Source organism: Schistocerca nitens, chromosome 5, assembly GCF_023898315.1.
Source record: "Schistocerca nitens isolate TAMUIC-IGC-003100 chromosome 5, iqSchNite1.1, whole genome shotgun sequence".
Taxonomy (NCBI): domain Eukaryota; kingdom Metazoa; phylum Arthropoda; class Insecta; order Orthoptera; family Acrididae; genus Schistocerca; species Schistocerca nitens.
The window spans coordinates 486342192-486362967 of NC_064618.1; the positions used below are offsets into that span (position 1 = coordinate 486342192).

General features: G+C 43.6%; 1 protein-coding gene across 1 annotated transcript in view; it reads right to left on the reverse strand.

Annotated features, from left to right (window-relative positions):
* The window catches only part of LOC126260871 (centlein-like), a 571430-nt gene that overhangs the window by 202485 nt on the left and 348169 nt on the right, over positions 1 to 20776 (reverse strand). The window contains exon 2 of the mRNA XM_049958305.1: positions 16676 to 16708. The gene's annotated coding sequence lies outside the window, so the exon portion shown is untranslated. The remainder of the gene's footprint in view (positions 1 to 16675; positions 16709 to 20776) is intronic.

A 20776-nucleotide genomic window follows, 5' to 3' on the forward strand; every position in this document is an offset into this window, starting at 1 on the left:
ATGGCTGCAAATAGCCTCAAAATAGCTGAACATAGCCACTTCCCCTCTGTGATCGGTTCAGATGGACCAGAGGACGCAGTCTGTGCCATTATGGAGCTACCTCCAGCTTGTACAGTGACTTGTTGAGTACTTGGCTCCATGTCTCCTTAGGGTCTGCGCCACACTCAAATGGTTCAAATGGTTCTGAGCACTATGGGACTTAACATCTGAGGTCATCAGTCCCCTAGACTTCTTAAACCTAACTAACCTAAGGGCATCACACACATCCATGCCCGAGGCAGGATTCGAACCTGCGACCGTAGCAGCAGAGCGGTTCCGGACTGAAGCGCCTAGAACCGCTCGGCCACAGCGGCCGGCTGCGCCACACTCGACCACAACTATCGCCACTGGACGAGTCTGGCCAGGCCACGGTTTTCCAGTCGCCTAGGGTCCAACCGATATGGCGACGAACCCAGGAGAGGCGCTGCAGCCGATGTCACGCTCTCAGCAAAGGCACTCGTCTGCTGCCATTGCGCACTAACGTCACTGTGGTAACGGATACGTTTTTATTTATTTATTTATTGTTCCGTGGGACCACATTTAGGAGAAGTCTCCATGATCATGGAACGAGTCAATACATGAAATTATAACACGATTGTAGAAACAGATAAAATGAAATATAAGAAACATATTCAGGCGACAAGTCGTTAGTTTAAATAAAGAAAATCAAGAATGTAACACTGGAATTTGCTTAATTTTTTAGCTCTTCCAGGAGCTCCTCGACAGAATAGGAGGAGTGAGCCATGAGGAAACTCTTCAGTTTAGACTTAAAAGTGTTTGGCCTACTGCTAAGGTTTTTGAGTTCTTGTGGTAGCTTATTGAAAATGGATGCAGCAGAATACTGCACTCCTTTCTGCACACGAGCCAAGGAAGTGCATTCCACATGCAGATTTGATTTCTGCCTAGTATTAACTGAGTGAAAGCTGCTAACTCTTGGGAATAAGCTAATATTGCTAACAACAAACGACATTAAAGAAAATACATACTGTGAGGGCAATGTCAAAATTCCCAGACTATTGAATAGGGGTCGACAAGAGGTTTTCGAACTTACACCATACATAGCTCGAACAGCCCGTTTTTGAGTCAAAAATACCCTTTTTGAATCAGAAGAATTGCCCCAAAAAATAATACCATATGACATAAGCGTATGAAAATATGCGAAGTATACTACTTTTCGTGTTGAAATGTCACTTATTTCAGATACTGTTCTAATGGTAAATAAAGCGGCATTTAGTTTCTGAACAAGATCCTGAACATGGGCTTTCCACAACAGCTTACTATCTATCCGTACGCCTAGGAACTTGAACTGTTCCGTCTCGCTTATAACATGCCCATTCTGTCTGATTAAAATGTCAGTTCTTGTTGAATTGTGAGTTAGAAACTGTAAAAACTGAGTCTTACTGTGATTTAGCATCAAATTATTTTCCACAAGCCACGAACTTATATCATGAACTACATTATTTGATAATGTTTCAATATTACACACAAGATCCTTCACTACCAAGGTGGTGTCATCAGCAAACAGAAATATTTTTGAATCACCTGTAATACTAGAAGGCATATCATTTATATAAATAAGAAACAGCAGTGGCCCCAGCACCGACCCTTGGGGAACGCCCCATTTAACAGTGCCCCATTGGGACTGAACATCATTACCACTCTCAATATTGCGGAGGATTACCTTCTGCTTTCTGTTCTTAAAGTAGGAGGCGAACCAATTGTAAGCTACTCCCCTTACTCCATAATGTTCCAACTTCTGCAGTAATATTTTGTGGTCAACACAGTCAAAAGCCTTCGTTAAATCAAAGAAAACACCTAACGTTCGCAACCTTTTATTTAATCCGTCCAAAACCTCACAGAGAAAAGAGACTATAGCATTTTCAGTTGTTAAGCTTGTCTCGTAGTTATTACCGTTTCAGATCTGTTGGTATTTTGTCGTGCACAAAATTTCGGATAACGAGGAAACATATTTTCACGTAAAAACACACGTGAAGGCCGAATTAACGATGTCAGTCTACTAGTGCCAAACATAGACCTTAATCTGAGAAAGATATTTCGCTATCGGTTCTGCAGTAAAAAGGTCTTGGGGATATTGCTTCCAATACTTGTAGTACGTTCCGCATTGACTTCTTCGTTTCCGTAAATCTCCTAACTCAAATGCAGATATGATTCCTTTGGAAAGAATTGCTGATGCACTTCCCGAATCTAGCTTGTGATTCATCTCTAATAGATCTGCCGCAGGAAGGTCGTTAAACTCCACTCATCATTTCTTCTTATGTCTAGATCCGTGCGACAAAGGGTGCGAACTTCAATTTTCAGCAAATCGGGACATTCTTCCCAATGGAACATTTACGTTTATCGTCCCTAGAATATTAGTCAGCACATCGCTTGTTCTTGTTCTTCTTCTACTTTGGGTGCATTGCGATAACCGTGTTGCGGGAAAAGGAAGAGGCTCTCCTGGCGAATGTTCTGGAACCAGAAATATGAATAAAGACGATATCTGAAGGGCACGATCTCTAAAACATGCTAGGGTAATTAGTGCTGAGTACTTATAAATATGAAGTCTGCTTAAATATTCATTGAGACTATCTTTATTTAACTTAAAAATGTTCGGTTTTTGTCTTTCGTAAAGCATTTTCACCATACATCCAAGCATTTGTTCCAATGGTGTTTCCACTTCTTCACGCTGCCCTGGGCAGTTTTTTGTTTTGAAAACACTTATTTTTATTATGAGCAGATTCGCACGTATGGGCTGTTTATCGAATATTTTCTTGTGTTTTGCATTTGCACTTGAGGAAATTCCTCCCTGTTATATAAAAAGAGTTCCTGTTTCTGCATACTTATCTGCACATTATGCAATGAGTTTCACAAGTCGTTCTGAATCCCCTCTGCTAGCGAGAAAGTTTGAGTGCCAAGTGTTTAGCGTTTTCTGACGGAGAAGCAAATAAATCCTGAAATCACGCCTGGATATGACACAGAAGATGTAGTCAACAAAAGGAAGCACTTTTATTAAGCTTTGAGTGCTCTTCGGAAGCTCTTCACAATGACAACCGAATCAATGTCCTAGCTAAAAGCGTTTCCACGCTACATTAATGTATAACGATACACAAAGCTAATTCGTAACAATCACGCGCATGTGCCTACACTGTTACGATGACGCCAAAGACAAAAAAAAAAAAATATTGCGCGACGAACACGTACAAACATGTTCTATCCATTGTGTGCTCAACCACTGCTTATGCGTTATTTGTCTCGTAGTTATTACCGTTTCAGATCTGTTGGTATTTTGTCGTGCACAAAATTTCGGATAACGAGGAAACACATATTTTCACGTAAAAACACACGTGAAGGCCGAATTAACGATGTCAGTCTACTAGTGTCAAACATAGACCTTAATCTGAGAAAGATATTTCGCTATCGGTTCTGCAGTAAAAAGAACAGTCTTGGGGATATTGCTTCCAATACTTCTGCTCGGGGGCAAACGGAGAATAATCTAGAAATACGTGGAGAAAAGTAAATTCCAGAACGGCTGTAGTTATGACTCGGCTGACTGGTATCGGAAGCCCGCCGGCGGCAGGTCGGATAGAGATCTGAGGCGCGTGGGCGGCGGCGGCTCTTGTGCAACGCGGCTGGACCAGCAACGGCCGCTTTCACGCCGTGCCGACAGAGCGGCGGTCATCGGCCCCACCACGCACCCTCTGTAGTCCCACCTTCAGGTGCCACCGTCTGGCCAGCGAAGAACCTGCTGCTGGCGACGAAACCGAGGGCACAGCTTGCGCGAAATAACGTCGCACCCGGGCAGAAAAGCATCCTCGTCCTGAGCGCAGGGCGATGCATTCCGTTGTTCACAAGGGGTGTCAGCCTTAGATGACTGCCGCCCGCGAGACCTGTACACTTCGAGCGTTCTGGTTGCTACTCCTATAGGACATAACCCGGTACCGCCGTCTGTACGCACCGTAGGCACGTGTGATTACATGGAATAAAATGAAATTCTTGTCTGCAGAGGCAAACCAGGAAGCATAAATCTCACTAAAACTATTCCCGAGAGGTCTGCAGAAACTGTTAGCTATTCCATTAGCTGAGTAAAGAGAATAAAGAAGAATGGGGAAATACAGGCACTGTACAACTATTTCCCAAGTCTTCACCACTTCGACAAGATGCGGAAGATGGAGATAAAAAAGAAAAAAACTTGCACGACAAAGAATTCGGTAATAGAAGGCACCATTGGTATGCGGATTTCACAGACCGAAATGATAGCCAAGAACAAGCCTATGCAGCCCATACACAGGATATTATGAGTTTTAATACGTATTTATTTTTTACGAAAAGGTTTAAATATTTGAATGGAACAATTCCTATTCACAGTGCTACACTCGAAGTTGAAAATTGTCATCTTATGGGACCAAACTGCTGAGGTCATCGGTTCCTAAGCTTACACACTACTTAATCTAACTTAAACTTACGCTAAGGACAACACACACACCCTTGCCCGAGGGAGGACTCCAACCTACGACAGGGGGAGCCGCGTGGACCGTGACAAGACGCCTTAGACCACGCGGCTACCACACTCAAAGTAGACAAAATTGTTTTGGTGAAACTCCGCTCTGAGCTTGTTTAAGTTTGAAAATTAACTAATAGCGTGTATATAGTCTCTTACTATCTTTCCAGCATTAGGTGACGAAACATTAGACAGATAAACACGCCTTCGACTACGGCCTAATGCCTATGAAACAACCACCACCGTGGGTATCTGCTCGATGAATTTATAGAGCCAGTATTGGCGTAGCTTGTGCAACTGTTCCTCTGCCTGAATTGTATATCTAACGTAGGGATCGGTAGATTAAAGTACACTATCTGATCAAAAGTATCCGAAGATCTCTAAGGGGACATCAACACCGGCTGTGTCCACCCTTCGTCTTTGTGACAGTTTGAGCTCTGTTGGGAACACTTCCGATGAGGAGCCTGAATGTTTGTGGATGAATGATAGACCATTCCTCCTCAAAAGCCGAAACTGGCGAAGATAGTGATGCACGCTGGGGTCTGGAGCGAAGGTGCTCCATTGGGTTCAGATCAGGATTTTGAGCAGGTCAGTTCTTATCGGAAATGTTATTTTCCGCAAACCGTTGCCTCCAAGATGCTACATTACGACAGGATGCATTGGCATGCTGGTACAATCATCGTCTCCGAACTGTTCCTCTACTGCACGCAGTACACAATGGTGTAAAATAAGTATTCATATCCTTCCACATTTAGGGTTTTCTTAAATGCTAATTTTAATTTTAATAACCAACAGCCTCAGTTGCACCGTTTACCTAGAATTTATCTAGGTTTCAGTCGGGATAACATAACCTTCTTCAGAATAGCAGTAACAACCGTTTGTCTATAGTGGACATCGGCAAGCTAAAACTACAAATCCATAAATTACCGTCAGACTGTAAAAACTTATCTGAAACTGCCTTGGCCCCACTTCGCGACCGCGATGCGGCAGCCACGAGTGCTGTACTGTAACTGACCGGGCGTATTGTGCAGCTGGTTTACTCTCACACCATAAATTATGAGAGTGGAACAAGACGGAGAATAGTGAACACCGATTCGAAGTGTTCCGCATCGTTAACTGTACAGAGGCTTACGGAATATACATCCTGATGTAGATTACGCCCCACCCCCAACGTTATGCAAACGTTCGTAACACCAGCGGTGCAATAGAAAGACGTTCTACAGGGTGTTCCGAAACTATTCGTTCACATTAATACAGGAAGTCGAGAAGGAACGTACGGTCTCTGATGTCAACTTTCAATGTAGTCGTGCTGAGTAAGTTCTTGTGTATGTATCGCTGACTGGGAATGAGGACTGACATTCAAAACATCTCCGTTTACATCAGACTCCGAAAGCCACCTAATGGTTTGTGTGGCGGAGGGTCCTTTCGGAGCCGCTATCTGATCCCTCTAACCATGTTTCACTCGCGAATAGTGCGTGGGAAGAATGATTGTCGGGGGGTAGAGGGGTAGTAATATATTGTCTGAATCCTCCTGAAAAGTGCTGTCCGGAAGTTTCAATAGTAAATCTCTACGAGATGCACAACTCCTCACTTGTGACGTCTGCCAGTGGAGTTTGTTTAGCATATCCGTAACGCTCTCTCTCCAGCTAAACGATCCCGTGACGAAATGTGCAGCTCTAAGTTGGATCTTCTCTATCTCCTCTGTCACTCCTACCTGATAGGGATCCCAGGTAGATGAACAATACTTAAGAATAGGGCGAACAAGCGCCTTGTAAGCCACTTCTTTCGTGGATGAGTCACATTTCCTTAAGATTCTTCCGATGAATCTGAGTCTGGTATCTGCTTTTCCCACTATTTGTTTTATGTGGTCATTCCACATAAGGTTGCTCTGGATAATTACGCCTAGATATTTTACGACAGACGCTGTCTCCAGTTGTTTGTCTTCAATAGTGTAGCTTTTCCTATGTGTGCGGAATATGTTACATTTATTTACCTTCAGGGTCAACTGCCAGAGCCTGCACCATTCATCAGTTCTTTGCAGGTCGTTCTGCAAATTCTTACTATCTTCTGGCGTTGCTACTTTGGTATAGGCAACTGCACCATCTGGGAATAGCCTTAAAGAGCATCCGACGATTTCTGCGAGATCATTTATATATAATGTAAACAGCAATGGTCCTATCAAACTTCTCTGTGGTATTCCTGTATTACCTTTACATCTGTTGATTTTGTTCCGTTAAGAGCGACGTGTTGAGTCCTTTCTGCAAGGAGTCTTGAATCCAATCGCAAGTCTGCTCCGATAATACGTGAGCTCCTATTTTTTTCGTAAACGGCAGTTCGGAACGTTTTTAAATGCCTTACTGAAATCAAGGAACAGGCATCAACCTGAGCGCCGTTGTCCACTGCGCTGTGGACCTCATGGAGGAACAGAGCGAGCTGAGTTTCGCAGCATCCCTGTTTGCGAAATCCACGTTGATTTTTATAGAGGTGATATTTATTTTCTGCTGTGTATAGCTGTGAGTTCTGCCTGGAAACACACCGATTAAAAGGATGTACTTCCAGCACGTCTGGGCCCCGGCTCACATTAGCATTGCTGTGAGGAATCATCTGAGAGCCACCTTCGGGAATCGATAGGTCGGCCGAGGTGACCCTGTGGCCTGGCCATCCAGGTCACCTCACCTCACGTGTCTGGATTTCTTCCTCTGGGAGCATATGAAGCAGCTGGCGTATGAAACCGTTGTGGAAGCAGAAGAAGACCTCGTCGCTTGAAATGTCTTCACTGATGGCACCACTACGGATGTGCCAGGAGCCTTCAAACGGACACAAGAACAATGGCCCGGCGATTTATTCCGTGCATACAAGCCAACGGTCGCGCATTCGAGCAGTTCTTGTGAACGCCTCTGCTATAATTAGCATGCTAAACTACCTTGTGTGTAAATCAACTCTAGCGTCAGAAATTGCCATCAGGGGCCATAAATGCCACAGCTAATATATTTGAAGTGATGTTCTCTACCTCCCGTATTGATTTGAACGAATAGTTTCGGAGCCCACTGCACACTAACACAGAACGAAACAGCGCAGTGGGTAAGAGACTGGCCCCTCTTTCGTTGGATTTCCAACCCCCACAACTTTTAGATTTCTCATCGTTTCCCTAAGTCACTTAAAGTGAAATCTGGAAGGATTCCTTTGAAAAGATCAGGGCCGATTTCCTTTCCCATTACTACGACGTGCGAGTTCAAGCTCAGTCTTTAATTTCCTCGTCAGCGACGTGATGTCAAATATTAATATCTTCTATCCTTCCTTACTATCGTCTTCCTAACCTCTCTTCCTCTCACAAGCAAACGAGGCTGTAGTGTCTGTTTGTGCTCTAGCTAGCTACGAACTTCTTTTGACCAGTAAATTGTGAACAGTAGACAAAACGAACGTTTCAGAACAGCTGGATGCAGTGGTCGTGATCTCAACGTTTTCTGGTTCGCACGTTTTACGGAATTCCCGTGAGAATGTGAAAGCGGCAGCAACCGAGGTGCCCGCTTGTCAGTACGTTACCAGCCGAATGAGGGACACAATGGCAGGTTGTTTCCAGCGTGCGGGACAGATTGCCAAAGCGGAGAAAACAGCAACAGCCAGGCGCTTGCAGACGCCCCCTTTCGTAACCTCTGTCGGTCGTAGTCTGTTAAAACAGGAAACTGTTTTGACACGAGGCTGTGTGTGTGTGGGCCCAGCGGCAGGCCTGCAACGGTCTACAAAGTAGAACAACTGTGAACCCCTGGGCGACGGAAAATACCGCTCAGGGCCTAGCCACAAGGCCTGCAAGCATCACTTGACATTTTTTGCCGGTACTTTTACATTAGCTTCATGTTGAAGTGGCATTTTACATATGAGATATCCCTTTCAAAAGCAAATTCCGTCTGGTGTCTGCAAAGGACTTACGTTAGGCGAATGTGGGGATCCAAGGAACTTATCTTCCCGTTCCTGTACGACATCAGATTATTAAAAAAAAGTTACTGGATGCGCTACCATGTACAAACCAACCCACCTTTGCAGCCGAAGTGGCTAACGCACGCCTGTACGGTGGCGCTGGACTAGGAGGTAAGCCAGATCGAATCCTGCTAGTGGATGGAATTTTCACTCCCAGCCTCCTCATTTCTTACCTTAACAGGCCACCTAATTTTCAACATTCTTCTGTAGAACCATATCTCTAACGCTTCGATTCTCTTCTATTCCGATTTTCCCACAGTCCATGTACAGGGTGTTTCAAAAATGACCGGTATATTTGAAACGGCAATAAAAACTAAACGAGCAGCGATAGAAATACACCGTTTGTTGCAATATGCTTGGGACAACAGTACATTTTCAGGCAGATAAACTTTCGAAATTACAGTAGTTACAATTGTCAACAACAGATGGCGCTGCGGTCTGGGAAACTCTATAGTACGATATTTTCCACATATCCACCATGCGTAGCAATAATATGGCGTAGTCTCTGAATGAAATTACCCGAAACCTTTGACAACGTGTCTGGCGGAATGGCTTCACATGCAGATGAGATGTACTGCTTCAGCTGTTCAATTGTTTCTGGATTCTGGCGGTACACCTGGTCTTTCAAGTGTCCCCACAGAAAGAAGTCACAGGGGTTCATGTCTGGCGAATAGGGAGGCCAATCCACGCCGCCTCCTGTATGTTTCGGATAGCCCAAAACAATCACACGATCATCGAAATATTCATTCAGGAAATTAAAGACGTCGGCCGTGCGATGTGGCCGGGCACCATCTTGCATAAACCACGAGGTGTTCGCAGTGTCGTCTAAGGCAGTTTGTACCGCCACAAATTCACGAAGAATGTCCAGATAGCGTGATGCAGTAATCGTTTCGGATCTGAAAAATGGGCCAATGATTCCTTTGGAAGAAATGGCGGCCCAGACCAGTACTTTTTGAGGATGCAGGGACGATGGGACTGCAACATGGGGCTTTTCGGTTCCCCATATGCGCCAGTTCTGTTTATTGACGAAGCCGTCCATGTAAAAATAAGCTTCGTCAGTAAACCAAATGCTGCCCACATGCATATCGCCGTCATCAATCCTGTGCACTATATCGTTAGCGAATGTCTCTCGTGCAGCAATGGTAGCGGCGCTGAGGGGTTGCCGCGTTTGAATTTTGTATGGATAGAGGTGTAAACTCTGGCGCATGAGACGATACGTGGACGTTGGCGTCATTTGGACCGCAGCTGCAACACGGCGAACGGAAACCCGAGGCCGCTGTTGGATCACCTGCTGCACTAGCTGCGCGTTGCCCTCTGTGGTTGCCGTACGCGGTCGCCCTACCTTTCCAGCACGTTCATCCGTCACGTTCCCAGTCCGTTGAAATTTTTCAAACAGATCCTTTATTGTATCGCTTTTCGGTCCTGTGGTTACATTAAACCTCCGTTAAAAACTTCGTCTTGTTGCAACAACACTGTTCTAAGGAATAAACCATGTTGTCCACAGCACACTTGCATGTTGTGAACAGCACGCTTACAGCAGAAAGACGACGTACAGAATGGCGCACCCACAGACTGCGTTGTCTTCTATATCTTTCACATCACTTGCAGCGCCATCTGTTGTTGAAAATTGTAACTACTGTAATTTCGAAAGTTTGTCCGCCTGAAAATGTACTGTTGTCCCAAGCTAATTTCAACAAACGGTGTATTTCTATCGCTGCTCGTTTAGTTTTTATTGCCGTTTCAAATATACCGGTCATTTTTGAAACACCCTGTATCATTACCAAACAATGCTGTGCTCCAAACGCACATTCTTAGCAATTTATACCTCAAATTAAGGCCTATGTTTGATACTGGAGAACTTTTCTTCGCCAAGAATGCCGTATTTGCTTTTTATGCCCACCTTGCTGTCTAGGTAGCAAACTTCCTTAATTCCATCTACTTCGTGATCCCCAATTGTGATGTTACGTCTCTACCCTTCCCATTTCTGCTAATTCTCATTACTTTCGTCTTTCTTCAATGTACTCTCAAACCACATTCAGTGCTCATTAGACTGTTCATTCCATTCAACAGCTCCTGTAACTCTTCACTTTCATTGAGGATAGCGACATCATCAGAAAATTTTATCACTGACATCTTTTCACACTGAATTTTAATTCCACTCTTGAACGTTCCTTTTATTTCTGTCAGTACTTCTTCGATGTACAGTCTGAACAGTAGGGGGTGAAAGATTACATCCCTGTCTTTCACATATTTTAACCCGAGCACTACGTGTTTGGTCCTACAGTCTTATTCTTACCTCTTGGTTCTTGTACATATCGTATGTTACCCGTGTTTTCCTGTAGCTTACCCATTTTACACTGTCGAATGCTGTTTCTAGGTCGACAAATCCTATGAATGTGTCTTAATTTTTCTTCAGACTTCCTTCCAATATCAACCGCAACGTCAAAACTGCCTCTCTGGTGCCATCACCATTCATGAAGTGAAACTGATTTTCATCTGAGAGATTCTCAATTTTTTTCCATTCATCTGTATATTATTCTTGTTGTTATCTATCCCTTCTGCCTTATTCGATCTTATACCTTCCAAAGCCCTTTTAAATTCTAATTGTAATACTGGATCCCCTATGTCATCCTTATCGACTACTGTTTCTTCTTCTATCACATCAGACAAATGCTCACACTCGTAGAGGCATTCCATACACTCTTTTCAACCCTTGCTTTTAATTTCACCGGAGGATGTTTTGAATTTTTTATATGCTGAATCGATCTTTACGGTAATGGTTTCTTTCTAGATTTCTTCACGTTTTTCATGCAGCCATTTGGCCTTAGCTTCCCTGCACTTGCTATTTATTTCATTCCCATGTGACTTGTACCTGTATTCCTGAATTTCCCTGAATATTTTTGTATTTGCTTCTTTCGTAAAGTATTTCTTCTGTTACTCCTGGCTTTTTCCCAGTTATTTTCCTTGTATCTATATTTTTTCTTTCCAGCCGCGCGGGGTAGCCGTGCGGTAGGCATCCGTATTCAAATACAGAGATATGTAAACTGGCAGCATACAGCGCTGCAATCGGCAACGCCTGTATAAGACAACAAGTTCTGGCGCAGTTGTTAGATCGGTTACTGCCCTTTTTAAATCGAACTGCGTACTGAGCTATTCATTATCGCAGTAACTGTAGGCTCAGAGAACTTCAAGCGTGTCTCTTCATTCCTTCGCTTTCCGTATCCCACTTCTGTGCTCATTGACTCTTCCTGACTAGTCTCTTAAGTTCAACCTCCTCCTGATTATTGCTACATTGTGATCTAGTTCACAGGTCAATTATTACGCTTACCTACATTTTATTAATAAACACAACTCTCACGTTAAATCCGGAAGGAATGTGGGCGAAGAAAGAACACAGTTTCCAGCAGACGGTTGAACCCACTCTATGGGGTGGCCCAACCAGCCATACTCCATTTATATTCGTACAATTCATTTTTCTTCTTTTTCCCGGTTTTTATCCCGTATCTTCGAGGGACCAGCATGTTAATTTATGGATTTGGCAACCTCACTGGCAGAGAATGGACGGATGCCCCTCCTGTCGTCACCGCTTCCCCCCCCCCCCCCACCCCCACCCCCACCCCCTCGTCCCCCCACCCCAAGGTGGAATTTGTATACCTCACCCGCCTGAGTCTGGTGTTATCCCATATGAGAGTGTGCGAACGATTTCGAAATGTTTGCGAATCGCATACTTAGCGTGGCGTGGGTGCGAACCCGGAACTCGCCTCGTTGGACATGAGAAACCGCCTAAAAATCATATCCAAGCTGGACGGCACACCGGTCCTCGTCGTTAATCCAAAGGGCGGATTTGACCCGGTGCCGGCACCCTTCCCCGAATGCCGAAGTGGCGTGCTAACGCACGCGGCTATCCAGGGGGTCTTTTTTTTTATGGTTCCGGACCTCAGTAGGTAAACACGAAACCCTCATAGGATCACTTTGTTGCCCGGATGTCTGTGTGTATGACTGTTAAAAACGTTTTTCTCAAGAACGCGTTGATGTATGTTGAAATGCATGTCACATACTAAGGTCCGTAGTCCGTCAGCGGGGTAATGAATGTAAGTTTCTAAATCAATTCAACAGAAAGATACTCATCAAACTCACCTGTAAGGTAAAAAAAAAAAAAAATGGTTCAAATGGCTCTGAGCACTATGGGACTCAACTGCTGAGGTCATAAGTCCCCTAGAACTTAGAACTACTTAAACCTAACTAACCTAAGGACAACACACACATCCATGCCCGAGGCAGGATTCGAACCTGCGACCGTAGCGGTCGCGCGGTTCCAGACTGTAGCGCCAGAACCGCTCGGCCACCAGCGGCCGGCACCTGTAAGGTACTACGCGTTGGTTTTGAATCATGGAATTTGGCAAGAAGTAAGGATTCACAATATACTCTGAAGCGCCAAAGAAACTGGTATAGGCATCCGTATTCAAATACAGAGATATGTAAACAGGCAGCATACAGCGCTGCAATCGGCAACGCCTGTATAAGACAACAAGTTCTGGCGCAGTTGTTAGATCGGTTACTGCTGCTACAATGGCAGTTTATCAAGATTTGAGTTTGAACGTGGTGTTATAGTCGGCGCACGAGCGAAGGGATACGGCATCTCCGAGGTAACGATGAAATGGGGATTTTCCCGTACGACCATTCAAGAGTTAACTGTGAATATCAGGAATCCAGTAAAACAGCGAATCTCAGACATCGCTTCGGCCGGAAAAAGAACCTGCAAGGACGGGATCAACGACGACAGAAGTGGAAACCTACCGCTAATTGCTGCAGATTTCAATGCTGGGCCATCAACAAGTGTCAGCGTCCGAACCATTCAACGAAACATCATCAAAGTGGGCTTTCGGAGCCGGAGGCCCACTCGTGTATCCTTGATGACTGCACGACACAAAGCTTTACGCCTCGGCTGGGCCCGTCAACACCGACATTGGACTGTTGATGACTGGAAAGATGTTACCTGGTCGGACGAGTCTTGTTTCAAATTGCAAAGAGTGGACGGACGCGTGTACGGGTATGGAGGCAACCTCATGAATCCATGGACTCTGCATGTCAGCAGGAGACTGTTGAAGCTGGTGGGGACTCTGTAATGGTTTGGGGCATGTGCAGTTGGAGTGATACAGGATCCCTGATATGTTTAGATACGACTTTGACAGGTGACAGGTACGTAAGCATCCTGTTTGATCACCTGCATCCATTCATGTTCATTGTGCATTCCGACGGACTTGGGCAATCCCAGCAGGACAATGCGATACCCCAAAAGTCCGGAATTGCTACAGAGTGGCTACAGGAACATTCGTCTGAGTTCTAACACTTTCGCTGGCCACCAGCCTCCCCAGACATCAACGTTATTGGGCGTATCTGGGAAGCCTTGTAACGTGCTGTTCAGAAGAGATCTCCACCCCCTCGTACTCTTACGGATTTATGGACAGACTTGCAGGATTCATGGGGTCAGTTCACTCCAGCACTACTTCAGACGTTAGTCGAGTCTGTGCCACGTCGTTTTGCGGCACTTCTGTGTGCTCGAGGGGTCCCTACACGATGTTAGGGTGGTGTAAGAGTTTCTTTGCCTCTTCAGAGTATAGGTAAAGGAAAAAAATCAGAATATTGCTAATTTGTAATTATATCACACGACAAAAACTCTTCTTTTGTTACTTGTTCTCGGGCGTCTACCTTGACATTAAAACATTCTCTAAAGTCTTTGAATCCCTTGGAACGATATCTTGCCGGTATCAATGTCGATAATAAGCAAAAACTGTCGAGATTCTTGATCCCCACTACCCACATGATATTCTCTTACTGTACGGGGCACTAACTAGTAACAATCTAATTGATCAACAGGTTCACATTTTTCAGTAACAATGCGTTTTGTGTTTTTAGTGACAAGTGAATACTTTAAATGCGAACATTTTAAGTTAAACTTTATTATGGCCGCTCTTGAGATCGAGTGAAACTACAAATTTGCTGTTACCAGTCACAATTTGATAAATGATGTTTGAGGTTCAAGTCTCTGAAATGCGTACTGGAAATAAAATAAGTGATGACTGACAACAGTAAACTTAGAGTGCCAACAAGTGAAACACGGAGCATTTCAGGACATTTTATTGCATGTCCTTTTTTCCGTTTGGTGTTGGGAACGAGGAAGTGAATCGGTTTATGGGCTTCCGCCAGTATGAAACACCACTGTGAAATCGACTGAAGATTACAACAGCTTCGAAGTCGTTAATGAGCAAAGACTGCGGCAGAGGCGGATTACTTTATAACAAGCAACGGCTGCCGCCAGCACGATCGTACTCGCGGAAGTAACAGTATAATGACTCCAATCTCTGGCATCAAAATATCTAAATACCGCAAAGCAGACGTTCAGTTGGGTAAGAGTTCGGCTATAAGACTACTGACTTAAGACAGCAGAAACGAAAGCGTAATAAACCACAGCAGTGAAATAATGGCAAGAAAAAGATACAAAAACTGAAGAATAACGACAGAGTGCTGTTGCAGTGTTCGCATTTTCTCTCCTTCGGTACTTAAAATTATCAAAAGACTTCCAGCCACGTCACATGGATGTCAAAACCTGACGGAGCGTTGGTTATAACGTATCAGTGGCAGAAGAAAACAAAGTACTCGAAAAGAAATAAATACTCGAAAACAAAGAAGAGCTCTGGTTGATCGAGATGGATCAACGACTCAAATTTGAATTTTTGTCCTCCATCATGGTATACAAGTAGTAAGAACGTCAGGAGAGAATTTAATACGAGATTCTGTGCGCAGAATGACTAAGAAAAATATCCTTCGGAATGGATATTTAACGACTATATACACGAAGTTTGATGTGGTGAGACAAGTACAGTGTTGCTGCAGCAGATGCCGTGACACGTAAAAAGTTCGTTAGAAAACTGCTCACATACCACTAACCGCGGACCGCCTGCCTTTTCACAAGCGACTCTTTGTTCTGGCAATGCCGTCACAGACATTAGCACACGTGTTTCTTATTTGTATTGCGGATCTTGCGTGACCGGTTCTACAAATGGAACAATATTTCGCCGTCGTACGGACACTACACGAGAGAAATCGGTCTCATAATTTATTGGCTAGTCCTCAGTCACCCATCTACATCTGCATCTATACTCTCAAAACCACTGTGAAGTGCATGGCAGGGGGTGCTTAGCATTGTAACAAACTGCATCGTGGTCATCATCGGTATGTTGTACGTTGTCTCGCAACACAACGTATCATTCAGAGTACTGATAAACTGGGAAACCGCATACGTTGTAGAACATGCACTCGCCAGCGCATGGCGGGGGGTACTTAGCATTGTCCCACACGTTCCTTCCCGTTCCAACCGCCGGCCGCAGTGGCCGAGCGTTTCTAGGCGCTACAGTCTGGAACCGCGCGACCGCTACGGTCGCAGGTTCGAATCCTGCCTCGGGCATGGATGTGTGTGATGTCCTTAGGTTAGTTAGGTTTAAGTAGTTCTAAATTCTAGGGGACTGATGACCACAGCAGTTAAGTCCCATAGTGCTCAGAGCCATTTGAACCAACCCGTTCCAACCAAGTGTGGACAGCAGGAAGAATGACTGCTTAAATACCTCCGTGGGCGCTGTAATTACACTAATCTTGCGTTTGTGGTCGCTACAGATGCGAGACCCAGAAGTCTGTAGTATATTCTTAGATTTCTCACGTAATACTGATTCTTACAACTTTGCAAGTAGGCTTTGATAAGACAGTTGGCATCTATCGTATAGCTTAATTAAAAGCTAACGGCTCCAAATATTGCACTGAAAGATCCATTATCTTATTTCAGTATGCTTCAAACTACGGACGGAGACTCGGTTTAGCGAAGGAGGACGAAAGGAGGACGGGTCTTTTAAGCATAAAATAATGGCTAATAGCTCGACACTGTAACTTGTCAACATATAACTAGGAGAAAATACAGACGAAGAAAAGCATCTATTTCCGGTCTGCATACTGGTCTTCTCTAACCTTTTGCTTGTGAATGAAAATCTTCACGAAGTAATAGAAAAGTGCCACATTACCTTTACGTGAAAGGTATTGATCTTTAGTTGTAGCAGTTATGCTGGTAGGTACGTCATTCACGGATAAACATGAAAACAAAAAAGAAATACTCACCAGTTTTTGTTTGATCTTTCGCTGCATCACCTCCTGAAACAACAGAACAGTAAATATTAAGTATTGGTGTCTGTGGGCCCGTACAGTAGTATAGTAGAAAGACTTTCAAATGTGATTAAGTAAGTGCAGTGTAAGAACTTTGCATCAAGGTCAACATCGATATGGTGTACATTCTCTTATGACAGAACAGGTCATATAGAGAACTGATGAACCGGAAAGTACCGGGTGGTTATAATTAAAGTATGGCCACAAAACTTAGTAAATATGCTGACGCATTAATACGGAATCGATTTACGCTGAAAAAAAAATAGTTGCAATTTTGGCCACCAGGGGCATATTTGGCGCTGTACAGCATCTCGTCGACGTCTGCAATGTTCGTATTTAACAAATTGTCTAAGCGGCAGTTAATAATAAAATCAGAATTATGCCTTCCTCACTTGTTTGACCTTTTCTGTCCACATCTCGTTCCTAATCCATCACATCTTTCTTGCATTCACAGCGCCAGATTTCCACCTAGTGGCGAAAATTGGAACCAACCTTTTCCAGCGTAAATTGGCCATAATTGGAACGGTTTTTTCCCAGTGTAAATCTGTCCCGCGTTAACGCTTTATCTGCCATCTTTCGCTGCCATTGGGCTGCAGTACTGTAATTAAAGTTCTCACTGGACCATTGTTTTGATTACAACCACCAGGTAGCATCAATGGCCCGTGTCCTCAGTTACAGTTGCTCTCCTTTTTACGCGGCAAGAGACTCAAGCGACGAATTTTCGGTTAAATGCAAGGGCACGGCATGTTAGTAACTGCTGATCAGTTACAATAACGACAAGACGCGTTTCTTTACGTTTAGACAGTCTTAGTACATACACTACTGGCCATTAAAATTGCTACACCAAGAAGAAATGCAGATGATAAATGGGTATTCATTGGACAAATATATTATACTAGAGCTGACATGTGATTACATTTTCACGCAATTTGGGTGGATAGATCCTGAGAAATCAGTACCCTGAACAACCACCTCTGACCGTAATAACGGCGTGATACGCCTGGGCATTGAGTCAAACAGAGCTTGGATGGCGTGTACAAGATACAGATGTATCAAATTGTAAATAAGTTTGTGGAAACTCCATTTGGAGTACTAAGTTTGGAGCGGAGAAGTGACGTGATCAAAGAGGGATGGCCTACATCAACTCTTCCACATTTACATTCAGAAACTAAAAATTCTGACATTTTCAAGTTATAAATGCTTATGTGGCTATTAAGAGACACAAAAATTGTACCATTGGCCATGTGTTTTGTATTTAGACAAAGTGTCTCACCTCCTGTGATCTCAGTGACATAGTACCTGAAGCATCAAAAGTAATCAAATTATTTTTAACCATTCCTGCAACCACTGCTCCGGCAGGGAGGTCATTTTCGGAGATGAAGAGAATCTTCTTCAAAAAAACACAATCACAAACCAGACTTTCTCACCTTGCTTTGTTGTTCGTTGAGAAATGTTTGCTCACATCTTTGATGCAACATGTGTCATCTATGACTCCACGATTGAAGTTTTCGACAAGGGATGATCGCAGAATTGACCTCACATATAAACAAAACGTTGAGTACCGGAACTATTAATATCTTCTTTACTCATGCAGATACAATAACAATATTTTTCGAGTATCCGGTATCGCTCAGTAGGCCTAATCATTACGAGGCTGGGCATTGTACTTTGCAAGGTAGCAGAATAAATGAAGGTCAGATTCGCACCTTACATGGGAGCTTTATACATGAAAATGGGAATGTGAATATGGCACCTGACTTAATTCGGCGGTAATGAGCAAATTTGCCTAACAATATGTAATGCAAAAAGGGATGACATTCAATCGACAGTAATTAACACACTGTTCCTATAATGCATGTTTAAGTGGAAGGTGAAACAAGCAGCGAGAGGTTTTTTTTGTTTGCAATTCAGAGGGATGATGCAGAGGCAAGGCCGTGCTGGAGGGGGTACCACAGAAACCACTTAAAAGGATGTCCCAGGCAGAAAGTCCGTGACTGATCAGGTGACTAAGATGGGGAGAGGGAGTACAATGGCCCATCTGAGGGAGGACAGGAAAGAAGGCTTGTAGAAAACTGCCTTTCGGAATTCCAAATGGATACTAAACAAGACCAGTGACACATTTTCAATCATGTGTCCAGTGAGTGGTACACACGTGAGAGAGTCACTGTACACATTTAGGCGTCTGGAATGGGCACAAAACGTCCTATTGGAAGGAGAAAAGAGCCAAAGTTTCGACGCAATTGAATGGTAGGGACCTTGCTATTGGTAGAGAGAGTTTCCACAAAATAAGAGGAACGCTCCTATTGGTCGAAAAAAGCCGTGACCTGAAGAATGAAAGAATCCAGGTGGGGAGACAGTTCGGATATGAATAAGACAAGACAGAAATTTTTGGGGACTCTTCTCTGAACTGGCGTCAAGTGCACAACAAAGTGCATAACGCTCTGTACGACGCAGAGGAGTAATTTGTGTGAACATTGCGTTCACAGCGGCTGATATCCAGCTAGAAATTAGCTGTAGCATCGTTTAGCTCCAACTGTGGAGAAACGAACCAGCCAATTAGTTAATTGTTCTTCCGGAACTGAGAGGGCATTATAATATACACGCTGCTCCAAACATGCACGTGTAAATCGCCACATTCTAAGACTAGGGAGGAGTACATGTTCTCTCACATAACGAGAAACATAGGAAAAGTTTCTGCTGGAAAATTCAGCAAAAGTGTAATTAGTTTTATAGGAATTTCAGCGGAAGAGAGCGGCCTATCAGACGACAGCTCATCGCAGCTTAAGGTCAATACCGCATGCAGAGGCGTAAACTTGTTGGTTCACCAGTTTGCGTCCACTGTAAACTCGAGCAACCTTGGATAATCTTTTGCGCAATTTGTCACATAGCTAACCATTCACTGTAGACTTGATTGTCATCCTAAAAACAGTACCGAACTTTGAACCGGAATCGGACGATTTTCTTAGTACTGACCAACATAATAACGTAAGTGTAGGATCAATTCTGTAAAGAAACATCTAGTTAAACTTTACTATTGTCGTGCTTAGGATAATTTAACCTTCTGAGAGTTAATATTTAATATTGTTGTGTCTAGAATTATTTCACTTTTTGATGTTGACGAGATGCGTTATCCTGACAAATGTTTTTTATTGTCACACTGAAAACTGTGTACAAGGGTGTATTTTTGTGCCAATACTGCGACATTAAACATATTTCAACTTACACAGTTGTCTTCAATCCTAGAAGAAGTAAACCGCAAAATATTGCACCTTACAACTTTACTGGACGGTACACGACGTTATTCAATGCGTTACTAGGGTGTGGTGTGACGAAATAATGGACCATCGTAAACAATGACACCATAACAACAACGATCACAAAAGTAACAATAATAACAATAACCACAACAATACAGTTGTGAGACCTGAGTTCTCCCGGCGTATGTAATGATCAAATACTTAGGGAATGGAGCCGGTTGTCATCGTCGACAACGTCACCCGGATGCATTCCCGTAAGTTATTTGAACAACAATGCTGTAACTTGGATAATCGTAAACAATAACATGTTGTTGTTGTTGTGGTCTTCAGTCCAGAGATTGGTTTGATGCAGCTCTCCATGCTACTCTATCCTGTGCAAGCTTCTTCATCTCCCAGTACTTACTGCAACCTACATCCTTCTGAATCTGTTTAGTGTATTCGTCTCCCTCTTCGATTTTTACCCTCCGCATTGCCCTCCAATACTAATTTGGTGACCCCTTGATGCCTCAGAATATGTTCTACCAACCGATCCCTTCTTCTAGTCAAGTTGTGACACAAATTTCTCTTCTCCCCAATTCTATTCAATACCTCCTCAGTAGTTATGTGATCTACCCATCTAATCTTCAGCATTTTTCTGTAGCACCACATTTCGAAAGCTTCAATTCTCTTTTTGTCTAAACTGTTTATCGTCCACGTTTCACTTCCATACATGGCAACACTCCATACAAATACTTTCAGAAATGAGTTCCTGACATTTAAATCTATACTCGATGTTAATAAATTTCTCTTCTTCAGAAAC